Raw genomic sequence first — 23,768 nt, forward strand, 5'->3', positions numbered from 1 at the left:
AGAGAGAGCACGAAGATTCGGGAGGCCGGTGGGGAAAACCCAACAGCAAAGCAGGGGGCACGGGGTGGAGGGCGCACCGGAGTCAGACGGTGGACTCGGGGCCAACAGGTTCTTGAAATCGCATCCGCCATCCCTTGAATCCCACGGCAAATTGGCAAAGTGTGTTCCCTGGAACGCCTTCCACCGCCTCCAGCCCCCACCCCCACCGCGCAGGCCCACGACCTAGAGTTCTTGTTTAAGATTTCCCTTTGGCGCCTTAGCCTACCCCTAGCCAGGATTTATAATATCCCTCTTTCCATTCCTTTAACAGCCTTCTTCCTTTGAAACTGCTGAGGTTTTCCTTTGAATAGTCCAGGTTATAGTGAAAGTGGTATATAAAGAATGTCTGGAACGTGGGTATTATAGCACATTGATTTTTATTTTGCCAAAATCCAGGGAATCCTCGGAGGAACGAAAATCTATCAGGATGTAAGAAGGATTTTTCTTAGCACTTTAGAAGTGTACTGCCCTAGTATCATCTTTATTTCAGGTTTAGTTGAAGACGGTGATAGAATAAATTTTTCTTGTTTTATGGCTCTCAATGTGTAATTTTTTTATGACCCTCAGGGGAAAGCAGTGCAATTTCGGTAACTACCATTCTTGATTCAGAATCAAGGTTCTGTCTTATATCTTCCATCACATCTTGTTCTATATAACCTTACTTCTTGGTTGTCATATTTTTACTTTATCACATATTATCAGTATTTTCAGGGGTGCCTAGTTGGCTCATTATCCAATGCAACTCTTCATATTAGTTTCATGAGTTCAACCCTCACTCTGGTCTTAGATGTTACTTTAAAAAATAATATTTTGAGGGCACTTGGGTGGCTCAGTTGGTTAAGCGACTGCCTTTGGCTCAGGTCATGATCCTGGGGTCCTGGAATCGAGTCCCACATCAGGCTCCCTGCTCGGTGGGGAGTCTGCTTCTCCCTTTGCCCCTCTCCCCTCTCGTGCTATCTCATTCTCTCTCTCAAATAAATAAATAAAATCTTTAAATAAAATATTTTGGGCACTTGAGTGGCTCAGTCAGTTAATGGCTGCCTTCGGCTCAGGTCATGATCCCGGGGTTTCTGGGATGGAACCTGGTACCCTCTTCTCCCCCTCACTCCCCCTGCTTGTGTTCTCTCTCTCTCTCTGAAATATGTTTAAAAAATAAAAACTAAAATAAAATAAAACCCTCCTGTGAGAGGTGCCCTCCCTCTACCTCTGGAGGAAGGGGACTTCTCTGTCTCTCAAGGCAAAGGGACATAGAGAAGAATGTGAATATTTGCAATATTTGAATGTAGTATTGGTGATGATGGGGGAAATGGTCAATATGATTCAATTTTAGGTAATCAGATAATCAAAATTTTCAGAGAAAATTTTGGATCTATCTGAATTTTTAATGTGTTTATCGTCTGTCCACAGTTCTACTGTAGTAATTTATCTTACTCAATATTTGCACTAGTGGGTAAAAGTGTATGTTGATCCATTTATTATCTGTATTCTTGAAAAATAGGGAATATTTTACATGATCATAGCTAAGAGCCTGTTTCTGAAACACATAACACAATGTAGCTATTTAAAAGAGTGAGGACATAAGTATATATGTCAGTTCTTTTGTGGTGTCAGCTGCTAAGACCCTTTCTAAGGATCACCACCTCCTGGTTTCCAAACTGGCCACAATCCTTCCCCATACTCTATGGGGGGTTTGTATGTGTGAATAACAGCACGTACCCATAATGTAAGTATGTCACTTCCAAGATTAAGTTAGAAAATACCGTGGCTTCCATCTTGAGCTCTCTGTCTCTTTCTCTCTCATAATCTTTGGAGGAAGCCAGGTAACATTGTGTGATGATGCATACACAGGCTATGGAGTGGCCCAAAAAGAGAGGAACAAAGGCTATTTGAGCAACCACCCCCGTGAGCTCTGCATTGGGTCCTCCATTTCAGTTGAGGCTTCAGGTGACTGCAGGCCCAGTCAACAGCTTGACAGCAACTTCATAAGGACCGTGATCAGATCCATGGAGCTAAGTTGCTGCTGGCTTCCTGACTCCAGAAACTGTGACAGAATAAATGTTTCTTGTTTTAAGCTGCCAAGTTTTGGAGTAATATAACATGGACTCCGTTTATAATAATAGATAATTTATCCAACGATAGCTCATACAAATAGTATGTTAAAAAAGTAAATTGTGTAAGTCGGACGGGGAGACAAACCATGAGAGACGATGGACTCTGAAAAACAGACTGAGGGTTCTAGAGGGGAGGAGGGTAGGGGGATGGGTTAGCCTGGTGATGGGTATTAAAGAGGGCACATTCTGCGGGGAGCACTGGCTGTTATGCACAAACAATGAATCATGGAACACTACATCAAAAACTAATGATATAATATATGGTGATTAACATAACAATAAAAATTTTTTTAAAAAGTAGATTGTAGGGGTACCAGGTGGCTCAGTTGGTTAAGTGGCTGACTCTTTAGGCTCAGTTCATGGTCTCAGGGTTGTGAGATCAAGCCCAGAGTGGGACTCCATGCTCTGTGGGGAGGTCTGCTTGAGATTCTTTCCCTCTCTCTGCCCCTCCCCGCACTCATGCACACACTTTCTCTCTCAAATAAATGTCTTTAAAAAAGTAAATTATAGAATAGTAAAATCTTATTATAATATGAAAAATGATAAATTTATGATAAACTATGAAAAATTATAAATCATATAATTTTCATATAAACTCCTGAAATTCAAAACATAATATGGTGAATAGGGGCTTATGTCATTTGTCCTACAATATTATTTGAATGTTTTTACAAGTAACTCTTTAAATTGATGTATAATTGAGCTTTATTGATGTATAATTGACATACAATAATAGGTACACCTTTAAAGTGCACTATTTGATAAGTTCTAACATATAGAACCATCACTACCATCAAGATAATGAACGTAGGTTCACCCCAAAACTTTTCCTCATGCCCCTCTATAATCGCCTCCTTCGTTTCCCTTCCAGGCAACAGTTGATTTGCTTCCTGTCACCATTGCGTAGTTTTGTTTTCCAGATCATGCTGCCTAATACAATTTCTGTGAGGGGCGCCTGGGTGGCTCAGTTGGTTAAGCATCTACCTTCAGCTCAGGTCATCACCCCAGGGTCCTGGGATCAGGATCGAGCCCTGCATCGAGCCCCCTGTCAGCAGGGAACCTGCTTCTCCCTCTCCCTCTGCCTGCCACTCCCCCCTGGTCGTGCTCTCTCTCTCTCTGTCAAATAAATAAATAAAATATTTTAAAAAATAGAATTTCTGTGATTCTAATAAGTTTTATATTTGTATTTTCCAGTATGGTAGCCATTAGTCACGTGTAGGTATTGAGCACTTGAAAAGAGCCTTGTCCAAATTGAAGAATCCTGTAAGTGTAAAATATACACTGAATTTCCAAGACTTAATATGAAAGCAGGAGTGTAAAACATCTCTATATTTTTATACTGATTACATATTGAAATAATACTATAGTGGATATATTGGGTATTATGGATTGAATTGTGTCCCCTCAAAATTCATGTATTGACGTCCTAACTTCCAGTACCTCAGAATGTGAGCTTATTTGGCAATAGGATGTCTGTTTCCTATGTAATTAGTTAGGATGAGGTCATCCTGGAGTAGAGTGAGCTGTTAATATGGACTAGCGTCCATATTAAAAGGGGGAATTCAAAGACACAGACACACTCACATGGGAAGAACACCAGGTAAAGTTTGGAGCTATGCTGCCACAAGCCAAGGAACTATCAGAAGCTGGGAAAGAGGCCTGAAACAGATCCTTCCCTAGTGCCTTCAGAAGGAGCATGGCCCCGCTGACACTTTGATCTAACTTCTGGCCTCTGAAACTATGAAAAATAAATTTATGTTGGTTAAGCCACTTGGTTCATAGTACTTTGTTATGGCAGCCATTGAAAACTAATACATTGGGTTAAATAAAATATATTATTAAATTAATTTTATCTGTCTCTAAGAAGGCCCTGACTCTTCCCTCTTCAAATACTCTGCAGAACAGATGTATGCATTTCTGAAAAATCTTGTAATCCCATTTTATTTTCTTTTTTTTAAAGATTTATTTACTTATTTATTTATTTATTTGACAGAGAAAGAGACAGAGAGAGAGAGAGAGAGAGAATAAGTGGAGGGAGTGGGAGAGGGAGAAGCAGACCTCCTGCTGCTGAGCAGGGAGCCCGATGTGGGGCTTCATCCCAGGACCCTGGGACCATGACCTGAGCTGAAGGCAGACGCTTAACAACTGAGCCACCCAGGTGCCCCTTGCAATCCCATTTTAAATAAAAACAACAAGCATATTCCTTATTGTGTGGCATAGTGGCTAAGGTGGTGTAGACCCTTCCAAGGTTAAGGCAATGAGAATGGAATCAAGACCCCCACATCAGTGATAGAACAAATACCTCTTCCGGCCGCCACAGCTCTGGAGAGTGTATTGTGGCCCCATGAGGAGCTGTGATGAGAACATGTGATGAGAATTATAGTGGAGGTGGACTTTAGCACAGAAATCTGGAAGAGTAAATAATTTGACTTTTTCTCTGATGGGGGGGACATGAAGAAGAAAATGGCTTATCCAATCATCAAAATGAATGAGGCGAGCCCTCAGTAAAATTGTAAGTTAATCACTTTTTATTTCCATCCTTCCATTCCTTCCCTGAGCCCCCTCCACCTCTCGCTGGCCCGCTCCCTCTTTGCTGTGCATTCCCAGTGCTGGATCTTTGTCTCGTCTGACCAACTACCAGCCTGAGAAGCTGATTCTCCCCATGGTATTACTGACTGTCCTCAACAAGAGAAGAAAGTTGATTACAAGAAAACAAAACCCAGTCAGACTAGATGAAATACAGGTGCACCATAAACCTATGAGAGGAAACCTCAAAGATCTTCAAACACAGGGAAGAAAGGATGACGTCAGCAGACTGAAAGTGAAACAGGAAGTGGGTTCTGGAAGCCAGAATTGGAAGACAGGACCGCTCTTCTCTGCTTTTTTTCTCCACTTCTCTCCAATTTTGTGGGAAACAGAACGCCACAACGACCACTGGTGCGTGTTCGTTCAGACTCCCGAGATCTCTGGGAAAACTCGAGATTGCAGGGTTAAAAATAACCCAAAAGGATCAGAGTGAAATGCCCTTGGGATGTGTGTGGTCTGTTCTAAAGTACATAGCCGAAGATGTTTTGTAGATAGGAAGCCAGCTGTAAACAGCACACTGTGCATTCCCTTCTTTGTTCTCTTATCCTGTGTTAAGGTCCGAGTACATTGGTGTTTACAATTAATTGATCACAGCCAGTTACAGATTTCTTTATTCCTTCTCCACTCCCACTGCTTCACTTAACTGATCCTGTATACATGGGGGAATGTGCCTTACTACGCCCCTGCTGTAAATCATTATAGATCTATATCGCTGTAGAAGGTATATAAGAGTATGGAAAATAAACCTCGGCACCTCGGGCTGTTTGCTCGGGGTCCCCTGTGCCTCACTATACTGTGGTCTCTTTTTCTCAGTTCTTTTGCCGCCCCAGGTCCCCGACTCTCCGAGGTGGACAAGTGGCACCTGAACAGGGACCTGAAGCCCCCGTCGAGAAGTGATCGACCAGCCCTAGGAACCCTACAGAAGTTGGTAAGTAGGAAAGTTTATTACAGGGTTATGGGGCAATCAAATTCAGAAACATCAGGTTTTTCTGCGTTGATACATCATTTTCTTAAAGAATATGGAGCTAAAGTTACTAAGCAGTGCATAGAAAAATGTTTGGAAACAGTAGTTGAATATAATCCTTGGTTTCCGGAAGAAGGCTCCTTAGAGGAGGAGACTTGGGTCCGAGTGGAAAATAATGTCTTGAGGGCTATGAGACAGGGTGAAACGATTCCTCTTGATTTTTGGCCCATTTGGGCTTTAGTATGAGTGGTGATCAATACTATGGAAACTGGGGATAAGTTATCCCCGGCTGAGGTTGCTAAAGAAACTACCAACTCTTTACATACATATGAATTAGACGATGAGACTTTAGAAAAGGCTAAGACTGAAAGTAAAAATATTTTCACGCTTCACAGTCCCGGCCGTCACCCATGGCCCCTGTGCTTTTAACGGAGGACCCCGCCATAGATGATCAACCTCCCTCCACGGTAGATTTATTCCTTCTCAAAGGATCCTCTCTAGCTCCCTCACCTCTCGAAAAGGAACTCCAACGGCAAGGGGCTAATGATTTGTTTATGGCTTTCCCCATAGATGGAACACAGGCTGTTGGTCCTGTCAATGAGGGATTAGATTTAAATGCCTTAAGGGAACTAAAGAAGGCTTGCCACTTGTATGGACCCACGGCCCCTTATACTATAGAGATTTTGAAAGCTTGGGCAAATTCTGGGGAGTGGTTCCCTTATGATTGGCATATGGTTGCATGGGCTTGCCTTAAGCCACAGGATTTATTGCAATGGAAAATATGGTTATCGGATGCTGCCTATATGAAAGCCCGGGTGAATCGGGCTAACCCAGCCATGCATAATATTTCTTTTGAAATGCTCACTGGCTCTGGCCCCTTTTCAGATGTCCGAGAGCAGCTGGTTAACACTGCATGCAGCCACAGCGCTGGTATCTGAAATTGCCCTCGCAGCCTGGGAAAAGCTAACCCCCTCAGGGGAAGTGGGGCAAAGTTATATAAAAATTATGCAAGGGCCTACAGAAGCATATACTGATTTTATTTTTCGGCTTGAAATGGCTATTGACCACCAAGTTGATAGTAAACCTGCTAAAGAGCACTTGCTAAGACAGCTTGCTTTTGAAAATGCTAATGAGGACTGCCAAGCTGACATCCGGCCACAGAGAGAAACAGGAGGCATTCTCGATTTTCTTCGTCTATGTAGAAATATTGGCACTCTTACACATCAAGCTCGAATAGCCTCCCTTCAACTCATGGCCCCTTCTGATAGAAAAATTGCAGGCCTTAGAGCAAATTGTTCAAGAGCAATTGCAGGCAGGACATACAGAGCCTTTGCAATCTCCTTGGAACTCTCCCCTTTTTGTTATCAAAAAGAAATCAGGCAAATGGAGGCTCTTAATAGACCTTCAGAATGTTAATGCCGTCATGGAGCCTCTGGGTGCCTTGCAGCCTGGGTTACCTACTCCTACAACCATTCCCAAACAATGGCCATTGATAATAATAGATCTTAAGGATTGTTTCTATACCCTAGCCATTCACCCTGAGGATAGGGAGAAATTTGCCTTTTCTATTCCCAGCACTAACAATAAGGAACCAATGAGATGATATCAATGGACAGTTTTGCCACAAGGCATGACTAATACTACCATGTGTCAGTATTATGGTGGCCAGGTCCTCAGACCTGTAAAAGATCATTATCCTCGATCCTATATCATTCATTATATGGATGATATTTTACTAGCGTCACAAACTAAAATTGAATTACCAAATGTGTATCAGGCCACTTCTCAACATTTGACTTCGGCTGGTCTCATAATAGCCCCGGAGGAAATCTAAACAACTACTCTGGCTTCTTAATCTAGGCCCTGCGGTAGATAGAACCACAGTGAAACCTCAAACGATGCAAATTCGTAGGGATACCCTCCTTACTCTTAACGATTTTCAGAAATTCCTAGGAGACATTAACTGGATTCGCCCTCTCCTGGGGATTCCAACTTATAAATTACAAAATTTATTTAACACTTTACAAGGTGACTCTGCTTTATTTTCTCTCTCTCTTTTTTTAAAAGATTTTATTTATTTGAGAGCGAGAATGAGAGAAAGAGAGTACACGAGAGGGAGGAGGGTCAGAGGGAGAAGCAGACTCGCCGCTGAGCAGGGAGCCCGATGCGGGACTCGATCCCGGGACTCCAGGATCATGACCTGAGCCGAAGGCAGTCGCTTAAACACCTGAGCCACCCAGGCGCCCCCCTCTTTTTTAAAGATTTTATTTATTTATTTGTAGGTGACTCTACTTTAGATCGTCCTCACACTCTATCCTCAGAGGCAGAGGCCGAACTGCAGTTTGTTGAGGAGCGATTAAAAACTGCCTTTGCTTACAGGTATAATGATTCTCTCCCCCTGCTTCTTATTTTCCCTACCCCTCATTCTCCGACTGGTGTCATAGCACAAGAAGACAAACCTCTAGAATGGGTGACTTTACATACAAAAACTTCTCGAACTGTTACTCCGTATCTATCTCTTGTCACTTCACTCATTCTCCAAGGACGAAAGCGTTCTATTCAAATTCTAGGTTTTGACCCAGCACTCATTGTTTTACCTATCTCTCCCACATCTTTTAAGGAAGTCCTTCCCTTCTCTACTGATCTGCAAATATCTCTTGCTGATTATACTGGGCGCATAGGTTGCTACTATCCGTCAGGTAAACTATGGGACTTCCTAAAGCGCACTGCCTGGGTTATAAATCACGTAGTTCGTAAGGCCCCAATCCCCTCAGCTCCTACATACTTTATTGATGGCTCCTCCTCCGGCGCGCCAGAGTCTGGGGCCCTGCTATTCAGCGCTCCATGAAAAGCCCTTACACTTCTGCTCAACAAATCGGACTTGCAGCTTTATTGTTCTTATTACAGAATGTTCATCATCCTATAAATATCGTATCTGATTCTGCCTACGTAGTTAGCATTGTTGTGCCTTTAGAAACAGCTCTCATTTCCACAACTCACTCTATCATTAACCCTTTGCTTCAGGAATTACAATTAGAAATTCAATCTCGAACTCACCCTTTGTTCATTACTTACCTGCTTTCATTCTAACCTCCCTGGAACTCTTACACAGGGGAATCAATCTGCTGATTTACTGGCTACTCCTACCTTTGAAACTCCACAGGCAGAACATGCCCATCTTCATACCAAGGTCAACTGCCTTCATTTGCACTATAAAATACCCTTGCGTTCTGCCAGGCAGATTGTCTCTTCCTGTCCCGTTTGTCGACCTCTACATTTAACTGAGCATCCGGCGGGTGTCAATCCCAGAGGCACAGCTCCTGATTGTATTTGGCAAACGGACGTTACTCATTTCCCACCTTTCGGATGGCTCTCGTATATTCATGTTACAATAGACACCTTTTCAGGATTTCTTCATGCTACTCCATTGACGGGAGAAAAGGCTGGGCATGTTATTTCTCATTTGCTTGAATGTTTTGCTATTATGGGATTACCCACTTGTATCAAGACGGACAATGGCCCAGCATATACTAGCAAAAAAGTATGAGAATTCCTTGCAAAATGGCAAATACAGCATATCACAGGTATTCCTTACAATCCTCAAGGACAAGGACAAGTAGTAGAAAGGGCGCATGCCACCATTAAAAACAACTCCGTAAAATTATATCTAAAAAGAAAGGGGGGATCTCCCCTCGAGATAACATGACACAAACCTTATTCATTTTAAATTTTTTAAATTTGCCCCAAGGAGAACCATATACCAGAGCTGACAAACATTTCTCGTCAGCCTCAATCTCAACTCAGGACGCACCCATGTGGATAAAAAATGAGGAACATAATTGGTTGCCCGGGAAATTAATTACCCGAGGCCCTGGTTATGCTTGTGTCATTCCAGATGGATCCAGTCGAGCAATTTGGTTGCCTCTTCGGAAAGTCCAGCCCAGGTCCCCGACTCTCAGAGGTCGACACAATTTCAACCAACTCTCTCATTTTCTCTTGCACTCTCGCTCCCTCCCCTTTCCGTCCTCCCTTCCTTCCCCTCTCCTTCTCTCAGATGGCTTGCTTTATTTTTACATGACCTAACGTGGTCTGACTTGACGTGATCTTTCAATTAAGTACCTGCTATCATCTACCTAAAGTGTTTGCCCCTCAGTTAATTTCAAAGTCTGATTAGTCATTGGTGATTCTGTGAGCTCTGTCCTCCTTGGGTAATGATAGATCCCAGCCTGACCTGGGGCAGGAGGAGAGTGAAGGAGTTAGGAGAGGGCTTTTCCCATGTGACAGACCTAGGGCTGCCTCTTCTAGCTGTGAGCAGGGTGCAGGAAGTGGGGCATGCATGTCAGGTATCTGCAGACAGTATCTATTCAAAATAGACACTAACATTACCTATTTTTTCCCTGGGTTGTGGCTATTGTACCTGGATGTATCATGAAAAATAATGTAAAAATTATATACTTGTAATTTCGTAAATGGTAGAGGGATCATTGCCATTAAGGATGAGATGATTTTTTACTTTTCACTTTTTTACTTCTTACTTTTACAAATGCAGCTATTATATATGTGAATTTAAATATGTGGTTCACATTGCATTTCTGTTGGACGACGCTGCACTGGAGGTATACTTAGCAACAAATTTATCGTGTCAGGTTTACCAGGAAGCTGTTTCTTCTCCCAACCCTCTATCTGGTGATGCGGACCTGCTCCATATCCTTAGTAAATACGGAAAGTCCATCCCTATGTAGCAAATGGCAACTGGTATTGCCTTTGATATTCACCCAGAACACTCTCCAATTTACCTGTATTGTTATAACATGCAGCCCACTGACAATACTTGAGAGAGGCAGATTGGAACATTCCCCAAGATCCTGAATCTCCTTTAACGTGTGAAAGTTTCTCCCTTATCTTTACTTCCCCTGACCCCAAGGTATATAATCACTTGCTCCTCATAATCCCAGGGCAGCAGGGAGAAGCTCTTCCTGCCCACGGGCCCTGTCCCCGTGCTTTAATAAAACCACCATTTTGTACCGAAGATGTCTCAAGAATTCTTTCATGGCCGTTGGCTCCGGACCCCACAAACAACACACCAGCATTAAAAAAAAACTACATTATTGTCATGAGGAGGAATTTCCAGGACAGACACAGCGCAGCTAACAAGTGACACAAGTGGGAAAGTTTATTGCAAGGTGGGGGAGGGGAGAAGGAGAGAAAGTATGGGATGTGTGCCCTGGTGGGGAGGTTCTATCTTTTATTGACAGTTGTTAACTAGGGGGCAGAATATTAATTACTTGGGGCAGGAAACAGGTTTTCGAGCTTTTTCTTCCTTGTTTGGTCAGGGGTTTCCTGTCATGGCATCCACCATCTTGGGCCTGTCTGGTTTGATCTGGCTTCTAGTGCAGAGCTGCCGAAACAGGCCTCTGACCTTCCCAATAGCTGGCCATGGCTTCCTCGCTGCTGCTTCCTGGTCTCCTGTTAGAACTTAACTGCCTAAGCTAACACACTGACTGCTTTTGTTTCCCACAGTCATTCGGCCTGATTAAAACTTTAAGTTTCTTTCCCTTCATCTGAGGGAACCCATCTTGTTTGTTAGCTGCTGCTGTCTAATTATTGGGGTCTTTTGTTCTCACTCATGTTGGTCAGTGAATACCACCCAGTCTTGAGCTCAGAGGAAGTGGAGAGTGAATCTGCTGATATGGTCTGGATTTCCCAGTTCAGTGTTTTCCAAAAGCTGTTTCCCAGTCACACAACTGCTTGAGAGGCTTTTTGGAATGAAGGGTTCCGTGGTAAAAATAATGCAGAACATTCTGCTACGCTGTTCCTCTCCTTGTATATTCATAATGCCCATTAAAGGCTCCAAGAAGCCCTATTGCAAAGAAAACTTTTAAACTAAGTTTTATAAGGCATTTGCCAAAGCTAGGTAACTACAGAATCTTTTTTCCTCCGTAGCTTGTATCAGTGTCCCTCAGAACAGATGTGCCCAAGGTCACCCTTCAGGAAATGCTGATCCAGTGCTTTATTTGGAAAGACAGATGAAGAGACTCTCTGAAGACTTCCTGGGCTACCTGGCTGCTCTTGGCCTTGGCCTTAGCCCCTGGCTTGGGTGACTTCACAAAGACTCCCCACAGGGGACCTGACTGTTTATTCCAAATTTCTGCCTTAACAACCGTCATTTTCCCCATCCCTCTGCATCTCCTATTAGGTCTAGCAATTCTGTTCATCTTTCCACCTTGGTATCAAATCACCTTCTGCTTGGTGATGGGACTCCTGTTTGCCATGGATACGGGGCCATCTTTGTGTAGAGAGACCTTCAAAGCTCAAAGAGAGCCTGGATGAATTGCAAAGTCAAATGGAGCCAGGGCCCTCTGGGCAAATGGCTTTTCTTGCCAAGGTATAACCGCAGTGGCGGCAGCAACCTCTGTTCCAGCCAGTTTTCCTCCTCCCGCAGCCTCTCTCCGCAGCGACCTGGCTAAGGAGACTCCAACCATCCTTTAACCTTCAAGGAAAACAAGGGGCCTGTGATCTCCAGAGCTAAATTGTCATAGGCCCCACCCTCACTGGATTTCTGAAGGTCAAGGCACAGAGTCAGCCCAGCCAGCTCTATAAGGACTCATAGCAAATGTGTTTTCACAGATCCCAGATGGAGGCTCCTCAAATACATGGAAACTCAGTAAATTCTGCTTCTATTTTCAAAATAAGTCCAGCAAGCTGACAACTAGCACCTTGGTCCAAGGCACTATCATCTCTCAATTGACTTGGATTACTACAGTCAGCACCTGACTGGTCCCCCGAAGCTCACCCTTGCCACCGTAAAGTCTATTCTCACCACAACAGCCCAAATGGTCCTTCCAAAATGTGTGCTGTAGGGGCACCTGGCTGGCTCGGTTGTTAAGCATCTGCTTCGGCTCAGGTCATGATCCCAGGGTCCTGGGATCAAGCCCTGCATCGGGCTCCCTGCTCCACGGGAAGCCTGCTTCTCCCTCTCCCACTCCCCCTGCTTGTGTTCCCTCTCTCACTGTGTCTCTCTCTGTCAAATAAATGAATCTTAAAAATAAATTAATAAAATGTGTGTAGTATTTGTCACTTCTTTGCCTAACACTAAGCAATAGCTTCTCCTTACACTTGAGAGTAAAAGCTAAAGCTTTGCAATGTTCTACAAGGTGTTACATGATCTTGCTCCTCCTTGAACACACCAGTTATCCTTCCGTTCAGGGCTTATGGAACTTCTGTTGATACCCACATCACGCTTCATCATGGTCTTGACTCAAATGTCACCTTATCATGAGGTCTCCCTGATCATTCACCATAACCCCACTCCCTCACCATCTCCGTCTCCCTTTTATTTTCCCTCGTTGTACTCAATACCAATTGATGTACCATATGTTCATTTGTTTAATTGTTTATTGCCTGACTACCCCTCTTCCTATCAGATTGTGAGCTCCAGGAAAGCTGGGCCTTTGTTTTGTTCACTGCCATACTTAGAGTGTAGGTCAGTGTCTGGCACATGATAAAGCACTCAAATATTTGTGAAATGAGTAAATTCTTTAGCATTTGAAATCAGAATTTTAAACCTAGAAGGTCCTTATAAATGACATAGTTTAATCTCCTCATTTTAAAATTGAGGAAGTTATTGCCCAGATGGTCGAAATGACTCGTTCAAGGATATACAGGTAGTTGGTGTTAGAAACCTTTACATATACAGTTTTGGATTGTACTATACATTTTGCTTTAAAATTTGGCTTTTGCACTCAGTATTGGGTCTTGAGCTTCCCCCCACTTCATAATGTCCATTTAAGTTATCACTTTAAAATCTGTTCTACTTCTGAAGATACTCAAGCTAAGTTACTAAACATAAGTGGATATATTTAAGTGTGTGTATGAAGTTAGCACTGCAACGTAAGCTCCTCTATATTGGAACATTTCTGAATTAAAAGATAAAGAAATTAAAGACTTTGGAAGAGCGCCTGTGTGGTTAATGTCCAGGTATGGAGGTGCTTGCTTTAGCTATCCCTAGAATTCTTGGGGGTGGGTGGATGGGTGGGGCTTTGAGCTGCTGAGGGCTGGGAGAGAATGTTGGAGGAGCCTGGAGAAGACAGTCTCTGAACAGGCCAGGGCACAGATCCAAGGCCAGGCCACCTTTCCTCCTGAGCTGAGGACCCTTCTCTTGCAGGCCCTTGGCTAAAATGTCCCAAATATGATACCCAGGCCTTGCTGGCCTAGACTCGAAGAATGAATGAATTTAAAGCCGACAACTCCTCTTTCTTCTGGGGCTACAAAATAGGTTAAACCCTCTGAGAGAAGCACGGGTTTTTGTTTCTCCTTTTTTAAAAAATTTTTTATTGTTATGTTAATCACCATACATTACATCATTTGTTTTTGATGTAGTGTTCCATGATTCATTGTTTGTGCATAACACCCAGTGCTCCATGCAGAATGTGCCCTCTTTAATACCCATCACCAGGCTAACCCATCCCCCCACCCCCCTCCCCCCTAGAACCCTCAGTCTGTTTTTCAGAGTCCGTCGTCTCTCATGGTTCGTTTTTTGTTTCTCCTTTTAAAAATTGGTTTCTTTTCTTAAAAGATTTTATTTATTTATTTGAGACAGAAGGAGAGAGGGAAAAGCAGACTCCCTGCTGAGCAGGGAGCCTGATGTAGGACTCGATCCAGGGACTGCCAGGATCATGACCGGAGCCGAAGACAGTTACTTAACCAACTGAGCCACTGAGGCACCCCCAAATGTGATACCCAGGCCTTGCTGGCCTAGACTTGAAGAATGAATGAATTTAAAGCAGACAACTCCTCTTTCTTCTGGGGCTACAAAATAGGTTAAGCCCTCTGAGAAGAATCCTTTGAATTACACAAAAGTCAACTTTAAGCTCCTTTAATAAACTACTGAAGTTTAATGCATCACATTCATGCAATGTATCACATACTCTTAGATACTGCCCTGGTCAATGTAGCAGGGAGTGTCTCTGCCTGCTACCTGGGAGACTCAGGTCCCACTCCCCAATGGGCAAAGGACAAAGACATTTTGTTTTCTTTCCTCCACTGCCACACTCACGTCTCCGAAAAGTCTCCTCCTTTTGGCGTACTGTGCTTTTCCAGCCAGCCTCTGGGACAATGCCCCTTGGGGACACAAGCGGGGCATCAGGGACAGGTCTCAAGAGCAGGGTATTTCCACCACAGCTCATGCGCCGCCTCCTTCCAGGCCCCCCGCTCCTCAGAGGAGAGTGACTTGGTAAAGAAGGGGGACCAACACAAAAGGCTTCAGCTAGCTGGTTTCGTTTAGTTCAGTGTCACAAATCCAAGAACGGAAAAAGACTTGGTTCAAACAAGTGTGCGACATAAAAACGTCACACGTTGCATTGGCCGGGAATCGAACCCGGGCCTCCCGCGTGGCAGGCGAGAATTCTACCACTGAACCACCAATGCTGACACCGTAACCTTTTCTGGCGCCATCCTTTAACTTCATCTGCTTCCCCAGCTCCGTTCCACTGCGGGAAACAGGTCCTTGCTGAGTCACCCTTTAGAAAGTAGCGCCTTTATGTTTCAAGACAGAAAAACGTTACGACTCGAAAAAGAACAACAATAAAAAAGGCTATAGGAAGTCCTGGCTCGGAGGCCACGGCTCTATGCGCACAGTGCCACGCGCCGTCGGCTTTCGCGGCTGCGGTTGTCGGACCCGCCCTCTTCAACCGTCCAGCGGGAGCATTTGTTCTCTCGCGGGGCTGCGGCCTTCAGTGGCTTCCGACCGCGCTTGGAACCGGCCGGGAGGAGCTGAACTTTCCCCGATGCTGAGCCAGAGGCGGGTGGCCGGCAGGCGGCGCGGCGGCGGGGAATGACAGGCTCGTGGAGGCCGAGGCCCGCGTCCCGTGAGCGCGAGAAGCCCCAGCGACAGCCGCCCCAGCGAAGTGGCCGTGGGCACGGACCCAGGCTCCACGCGCTCGTGCGTGGACGTGGGGCACGCGCCACGCTAGGTGGCCTTCCCCGACCCCGCGCCGCTAGGGTGCGGGCAGCCGAGAGCCCCGCGCACCGCCCGGTTGGACGCCACGAGGCTGACAGCGCGCAGGTTCGCGGACGCGGCGGTGCAGGCGGCCGTATCACCGGCCCTTCCCGGGGGCGAGCGAGGGCGGCAAGGCCTGGGTGCGCGTGTCCTACCGCGGGCAGGACAAGGCCTGCTACCCCGGGGAGGTCTCGTCCACTGTGCTGGACCAGGGGAAGGAGACAAGTCCGCCTGCTTCAACGACTCGAGGCGCCAGGCCACCAGTGACGCGGGTGCCATCGCGGGGCGCCACCGGCTGCGGATCATCAACAAGCCCACGGCGGCCGCTCTCGCCAACCGGCTGACCCGCGGGGCGCCAGAGAGCAAAACGTGCTCATTTTCGCCCTGGGTGGGAACACCCTCGCCGTAAGGGTCCTCACTATGGACGCCGGTGTCTTCCAGACGTCTGAGGCTGGAGACGCTCGCCGGGGCGGAGAGAACTCCGGCAACAGGTTGGTGAGCCACTTCATGAAGGACCTCGGTGGGAAGCGCGGGGAGGACTTGAGCGGGAACCAGCAGGCCCCACGCAGGCTTCGCACGGCCTGTGAGAGCGCCACGCGCCCTCTGACCTCCCGCGCCCCGGCCACTCCGGGGATCATTCCCTGTTTGAGGGCGTGGACTTCTATAAGTCCATCCCTCGAGCCTGCTTGGAGGAGCTGAGCTTAGCTGTTCTGCGCAGCGCCTTGGGCTGGGTGGAGAAGGCCCTGCGGGATGCCAAGCTGGAGAAGGCCAGATCCATGACATTGTCCTAGTGGACAGGACTTCTTGGGGGGCAGAGAGCTGAACAAGAGCGTGAACCCTGATGAGGCTGTGGCTGTGGGGTTGCTGCGTAGGTGGCTATGTTGATGGGGGATGAGTGTGAGAAAGTACAGGATCTCCTGCTCTGGACATGGCTCCCCTGTCCCTGGGGCTGGAGACAGCAGGCGGGGTGATGACCACGCTGATCCAGAGGAATGCCACCATCCCTACCCAAAGGACCCAGACTCTCACCACCTACTCAGACAACCAGCCTGGGGGCCTGACCCAGGTGTATGAGAGTGAGGGGGCCATCAACAGGGACAATCACCTGCTGGGGCACTTCGAGTTCATTGGTATCCCTCCTACAGCACATGGAGTCCCCCAGATCAAGGAGACCTTTGACACTGATGCCAACGGCATCCTGAGTGTGCAGCTACTGTCAGGAGCCCAGAGAAGGCTAACAAGATGGCCATCACCAACGACAAGGGCTGGCTGAGCAAAGAGGACTTTGAGAGGATGGTTTTGGAGGCTGAGCAGCACAAGGCTGAGGATGAGGCCCAGAGGGACAGAGTGGTTGCCCAGAACTCCCTAGAGGCCAGTGTCTTCCATGTGAAGGGCTTGGGGCAAGAGGAAAGCCTTAGAGACAAGATTTCCAAAGAGGACAGGCACAGGGTACAAGACAAGCGTCAGGGAGTTCTTGCCTGGCTGGAGCACAGCCAGTTGGCAGAGAAGGAGTATGAGCATCAGAAGAGGGAGCTGGAGCACATCTGTCACCTCACCTTCTCCAGGCCTACAGAGGGCCTCTTGTCCCTGGGGTGGTCGTTGTGGAGCTGAAGCTGACCAGGGAACCCCCAGTAGGGCCCCGACATTATGGAGGTAGATGGAATGGCCCCTTCTGACAAGTCCTCTGTGACATAAGGGCTGGACTTGTGTGCCTTCTAGACTGTCTTCTGTGATCTGGCCGTGAACCCCAGGAATGGGGGTGGAGGGGAATTTTCCTCCCAAACCGGGAGATTTCTTTGCAGTATGTTGTATAATTGAGGTCTGTGTCATTTCACTTAAAAGAATCCCCTTCTCCCATTTCAGACAGGCAGAAGTATTTATTATTATTATTATTATTAAATATGTTATTTATTTATGAGAGAAAGAGAGAGAGAGAGCACGACCCGGGGGAGGGGCAGAGGGAGAAGGAGAAGCAGGCTCCCCACTGAGCAGGGAGCCCCACGCAGGGCTCAGTCCCAGGGCCCTGAGATCACGACCTGAGCCAAGGGCAGATGCCCAACTGACTGAGCCACAGGCGCCCCCAGAAGTAATTGTTATTAACATTTGTGTGGCACTTCAACATCTCTTTTACCTACTTTTTTTTTGTTACTTGCATGTATGGATTTTGTTAATATATATGGATTTTGTGAAATACAGATCTAAATAAACTTTTTAAAACTCCTCCTTAGTTTTCATTCCAACCAATTAAATACGTAAAGAGGCAACACTTTCAGAAGCAGAAAATGTTGGGGTCGCTATTGAAGGAGGGATATGAAGAGAACTTGCAACCCTGTGTGTGATTTCCACAGAAGGAAACAGGGTAAGGAGATTTTAAGGCAGACACGTTGAGACAGTAGTAAAATCTGAGGGCTGATAGGGGAGAGCTGTGAGTTATCAGGGGAAGAGTGAAGGAGATAGAGTCAGAAACGTGGAGAATGGAGAGAAACAAAGTCCCGGCAAGGTTCCCATGTGTGACCCTAAGATAAAAAATCCTGTATTGGGATTCTAGTTTAGTTTGTCTAGTGTCCCAATACTCTGAGAAATAATTTATATGCTAATTAGCTGTCTCTAAGCAAGTGACCTATCCATTGTTCTTTCAGAGAACAAACCCCAGTCCTGGACTCTGGAGATGTAGTTTCTCCTGACTCTGGAGAGAGTACATGGAGCGGTGTGATTAAAGTCCCTGTTGATCTTATGTGTGTGAGAGAAATAGCATGGGCCCATCTGGTTTCTGCTGATGGGCCGTAGAGTGATGATGATGATGATAGTAATTAATAATAATAATAATAATAATAATAATGACAGCCGTGTATCATAATGACAGTATTGGAACCAGGCTGCTTAGGTTTTCAGCTCTGTTCCTTTATATATGGTGCAAGTTAAACTCTCTGAGGTTTGGTTGCACTTTCTGTATGGGGGGGTGATGCAATAGGACTTATTTCAGGATTGCCAAGAGGGTTCAATTAATTAGTATATGTAAGAAGTGACGAAGAATGTTAGGCATATAGCATATGAGCAACAAATAGTAGCTATTACTAATTATCTTAGTTGGGTGGCAACTAGGTAGCAGGTACCTGACATGCATAATCTAATTTAATCCCCACTGCAACATCACAAGGTAGTAGCTCTTTTGGAGCCTGAGGATTCTGAGGTTCAGAGAGGTCAAACACTTTACTCAAGGTCACATAGCGATTAAGTGTGTGTGTTGGCGGGGGGTTGGAATTGAGAATGCTGTCCTGCCTGATTCTGGAGCTTGTGCATTGTCACCTCACAAACAGGCCGCAACTCTACTTATTATCAGAACTTCCCCCAGACGTTGTGAAATTGGATATGTTATTCCTGTAGAACACAGTTGGATGCTGAGCCCTGAGAGAAAAGTGTATATTTTATTGTATTATTTACATTATTCATTAAGTGAATATGTGCTTTTTATAGCAAATGACTGAAGCTGGGAAGTCTCCTCAGGCTCAATTTTACTGCCAGTTAAGTAAATGACACTCTGAGAGCAAGGATAGACTTGCATGAGTCAGTTCCCAGTTAACCCAGTTCACACTGTATCTCTCCTATGAGCAATAGGAGATGCATTTTTATCTCAGAGACGCAGGTGGGTTTGGCTAGAGGGAGGCTACATTAACAACAGCTAAGGGTTGTCTCTAGTGGGTGGAGACGGGGTTGCAGAGACAACTACCCCTCCTGTACCTGTCATTTCACATTTTTAACTGCTCTCCTTTCCTTGCATCTGGCCTTCATCCTGGGCATCCCGGTTTCAATTGAAGGAACCTGCCCCCAAAAGAGGACATTGAATACACATTCAGTATTACACTTTCCCTTTCCTGAATTTCCTCCCAACTTCCAACATGGACCACCCCACCTGTTTGTTCCTCCAAGAGGAATGATGGTACTTGTGTTGTCTGGTGAACGGGGGAGACCCCGGGCCCTGGGGCCTCGACCCAGCCAGACCCCAAGGATTCGCCAAAGGTTCTTGGTCTTGTCACGCGAATGAATTCAAGGGCAGACAACAAAGCACAGCGGACAAGTGACACAAGCGGGAAAGTTTATTTAAAGTGAAAAGTATACTCTTGAGATATGAGGAGCAGCCAAGTGAGAGGGAGGGAGTGAGGGAGGGAGAGAGAGTGCAGGAGCCATGTAAGCTTGGGGTTGTGTTTCTTTTATTCACAGCTGTTAACTAGGGGGCAGAATATTTATTACTTGGAGCAGGAAGCAGGGTTTCAAGCTTTTTCCTCCTTATTTGGTTAGGGGTTTCCTGTCATGGCATCCACCATCTTGGGCCTGTCTGGTTTGATCCGGCTTCTTGTGGACGGCTGCCAGGACAGGCCTCTGACCTTCCCAATAGCTGGCCATGGCTTCCTCGCTGCTGGCTTCTGGGTCGTCTGTCGCAACCTAACTAACTGCTTAATCATAACACTCACAGGGTTTGCATAGTTTCTTAGCATTTCAACAACATATATCTCATTCTCTCTTTAAAAACACATATAGGGTATAAGAAGGAAAGTTCTCTTGTGCTTAGTTGTGAAACATTTCAGATCCTCTCATTTGTGTTGTATCTATTTTTCCATAGAAGGATTTAAACACACTACTTCATCTACTTTTAAATGACTTGTTAACGGTTTTGTTTCTTCGGGAACTGTTTCTTGAATAACAGGCGTCTTTAAAGAACAAAATCTCAACTGAGTAAATCTGAAGAGCTCACTGGCTTGAGTAAGTGATTCAAGAATTGGGCAATATCCCATCTAGCAAGTAAAGGGGAGCTCCAAGGCCTTGGTCAAAATGGAAGGTTTTTATAGGAAGAAGGGTGGGGCAAGGAAGTTATTAGCAAAAGAAAAGAAAGGATTGTTCCAGACAAGGTCACCTTCCCTTAGGGGTAAGAGCAAGCAGGGGGTCTTGCCTCCTCTTCCTTTGGGGGATGGAGAGGGCCCGTGTGAGCGATTCCCTCACTGGTGCTGACTAGAACATCCCTGACTGACTGGTTAAGACTACATTTCTGTGGGACGTATTAAGCCCCAGTTTGATGACTTGGCCCAGCATTAAGTGACTCCATCTTGGGTCTGTGTAACTTTTTAACACAGTTTGGTTAGTGTAATAACAACTATGTCACCCAGTTCCTCCTCAAAAATATGACAGCAAATTAAATCAAAATACATGCCCATTATTTAAAAATCAAATCTTGCTACAAGCCTTCTAATGAAAAAGCAGCATTTTCTTGCCCCACGTTCAATTCCTCACAGGCAGCCATTTTCAAGTTTGTTTTTTTTAAGGGCCTTTTTATTGTGCAATAATTTTTGATTGACCGAGGAGTTGTGAAGATACTACAGAAAGTCACCGTATATCCCTCACCCAGCTCCCCGTAAGGTTAAGATCTGACTTATCAAACCTAAAAAGTTGACATTGGTATAATGAACTGTAGACTTCATGTTTTTCCACTAATTTTTTTTTTTTTTTTACTGTTTCAGAAGCTGATCCAGGATCCTGCGCTGCATTTAGTCATCATGTCTAACCCACAGTCTGACAGTTTCCCAACCTTCTCTTGTGTCTCATGACCTTGGCGTTTTCATGAGTACTGGCCAGGTATTTGGCAGTTTGTCCCTCAATTTGGGTTTATCCGATGTTTTTCATGATCACCAGGTGAAGATGGGAGGCCCATCTCCATGAATTTGACCGGGGGTATGTGATAGCAATGGGACGAGTCACGAGTGATGTTCACCTTGATCACGGGGTTAAGGTCAGCTTTATTTTTTTTTACATGTCTCTCTTAGGAATGCGTTGCCATTGTCTTTTGTTTAGACACAATTTTTAATTTAACTTTTGATCTTGTGTTCTAAGCACAGTGTCTGACATATGTGAGTAAAAGTTGCCTTGGTGAGAAGGGAAAGGATATTCCAAGTTCAAGATCAACCTGTACCAAGGCACCTAAATTAGACAGACCAGGGTTTCTCAAGCTTTCATATGCACATGCATGACCTGGAGATCTTACAAACTTTGGATTTGGTGGGTCTGAGGTGCGGCCTGCAATCTGCATTTCTAATAAACCCCTAGGCTCTCACCTAAGCCTCCCAACAACTCTGTATAGGTTATACTGCAGGCAGACTTCCCAAGATCAAGGTCTAGTAAATAACAAAGAAGGCAGTTTGTTTGGCAAACTTTCCCCAATCGACCTGAAGAATCCTTCCATCCTCACCATCCTCACGCTTGTGAACTTCACATATTCAGCCTCTTCATCTTGACAATTCTATCCTCTTCCCAGAAGGGCAACAGGAATTTTTCATAACCAGTTCCTCCTACATCTGAAAGCATCTTACTTGTGTTCTTCAGGAAAAAGTAGCTCATGCAACAACACACTCCGCAAGTTTACCTTTCCTGTGTATTACTTTTACTGATTTGTTCTATTGACTTCATTTCCTGGGTTTTGGTTACACAGCACATGTACTGGATTAGAATTGGTGGTGGTGTTAGAGTCAGCAGCTGGTTGGGTTTTAACCTGGTGCCTGGAGGCCGGCAAAGGAGTAGGGTAAGCTATCAGGAAAGTCAGATACCTAGCCTGGCAGCATTCCAAAATTAAAGCCACAAGAAAGCCAGATCAAACCAGACAGGCCCAAAACAAAGAAGGCCTGAGCCTGACCAAATCAGGGAGAAAAGTCCACAAACCCTGCTCCCAAAGAAATCTCCTCCCCCAACTAATAAATACTCTACCCCCTGGTTAACAACTGTCAATAAAAGAGAGAGACCCAAACCCCGGGCCCAGCTCTCTCTTAGGCACTCCGGCTCTCATATCTCTAGAGTGCACTCTCTCTCTCTTTAATAAACTCTTCACTTTCGCCGCTCAACCATCGTCTGGGCCCTCCTTGAATTTTTCTCTTGCCACGAGACTAAGAGCCTCCAGTCACATCTGAGGGACTGGTTGAGTGGGGGCCTCCGGGTCCAGGGGTCTCCCCAGTCCACCCTGCAACAGTAGGAGTGGGTCGCACAAGATGGTGCGAAATGTGAGGCCTACCAAAGTTTGACACTACTGTCTGAGCATTAGAAGACTCCCGCCAAGTTAGCAAATGAAGGTATCTGAGTTAAGAGCTTTTCCTTGTTCAGTCGGAGGAGAATTTGACATCTGCCTGCCCTAGTGTGCTGGGCACATAGAAAGGGCTCAAATTTTTTTTTTCATAGTTAGGTATAGATCTCAACTGCTTCCGGTTTTCATAGATCAGTCTCCTGCCTACAATACAGAAAAAAATAGATTCAGTCCCACATTCACAGTGAGGCGTAATATTCATAAATAGATACGCAGGACAAAAAGGTGTCGATTAATCAATACTCCTTTCTCCATGAATTCAATTGTATTTGTTGGTGGGGAAAAAGTGAAGGGGAAAAAAAAAAAAACAAACGTTGTCAGAAGTGGGATTCGAACCCACGCCTCCAGGGGAGACTGCGACCTGAACGCAGCGCCTTAGACCGCTCGGCCATCCTGACACGGAAGCCTGCTTTTTCTTATTTCACTTTCAGATTACCCCACGGTGCTGTACCATGACGTCAAGTTATATCGATGCTGCGTTTATTGCTTTAAATAAAACTAGAACTCTCCCTAGGCTCCTTGGCAAAGTACGGAAAATAAAACTGTCCCTGACTCCTCCTTCCTACTTCTCCACCATCCTAAACTGTAAAGATCCATTTTTCCTGGCGCCCTTTCCGGCCGGTCACCCTTGGACCCTCAGCCAAATCGCTGGTACCGAATCCCACACCCGGCAGATCAGCGCTGAGGCGCGCCAAGCGGCGGGTCTGGGAGCACGGATCAGAGCAGGCGGCAGGGAAAATCCCCCAGCCACGCGAGGCTTCCGCCTTCCCGCCCGCCTCCTCGAACCCTCCACCCCAACCCTCCCACGTGACTGGCAGACCGATTAGGAGTAAGTTCGGGATCCATCCTCACCAAAGGAAAGCTCCGTGTACCTCGGAATCACAGAACGCTAAGGTCGGGGGGGGGGGGGGAATTCCACGGCCTCCACTTTCCTTATGGATGGAATTCTGAAAG

At 45.7% G+C, this 23,768-nt stretch overlaps 2 long non-coding RNA genes and 2 other non-coding genes across 4 annotated transcripts; 2 read left to right on the plus strand and 2 right to left on the minus strand.

Annotated features, from left to right (window-relative positions):
- Positions 1-4,995: 4,995 nt before the first annotated feature.
- Positions 4,996-12,714, plus strand: LOC112839244 (uncharacterized). The gene is made up of 4 exons (XR_003212160.2): positions 4,996-5,087; positions 5,550-5,664; positions 7,983-8,079; positions 11,644-12,714. It is a non-coding gene; the product is annotated as an uncharacterized lncRNA (long non-coding RNA).
- Positions 12,715-15,055: 2,341 nt separating this feature from the next.
- On the minus strand, positions 15,056-15,126 carry TRNAG-GCC (transfer RNA glycine (anticodon GCC)). Its single transcript has one exon. It is a non-coding gene; the product is annotated as a tRNA-Gly (tRNA).
- A 267-nt stretch (positions 15,127-15,393) lies between these two features.
- LOC112839248 (uncharacterized) lies at positions 15,394-23,718 on the plus strand. Its single transcript, XR_012375654.1, has 3 exons — positions 15,394-16,188; positions 21,208-21,476; positions 23,246-23,718. It is a non-coding gene; the product is annotated as an uncharacterized lncRNA (long non-coding RNA).
- TRNAL-CAG (transfer RNA leucine (anticodon CAG)) lies at positions 23,130-23,212 on the minus strand. Its single transcript has one exon. It is a non-coding gene; the product is annotated as a tRNA-Leu (tRNA).
- Positions 23,719-23,768: the final 50 nt, after the last annotated feature.

The sequence above is a fragment of the Callorhinus ursinus genome, unplaced genomic scaffold (assembly GCF_003265705.2).
Source record: "Callorhinus ursinus isolate GAN/ISIS: 27379988/994484 unplaced genomic scaffold, GSC_fseal_2.0 scaffold54, whole genome shotgun sequence".
Classification (NCBI taxonomy): Eukaryota; Metazoa; Chordata; class Mammalia; order Carnivora; family Otariidae; genus Callorhinus; species Callorhinus ursinus.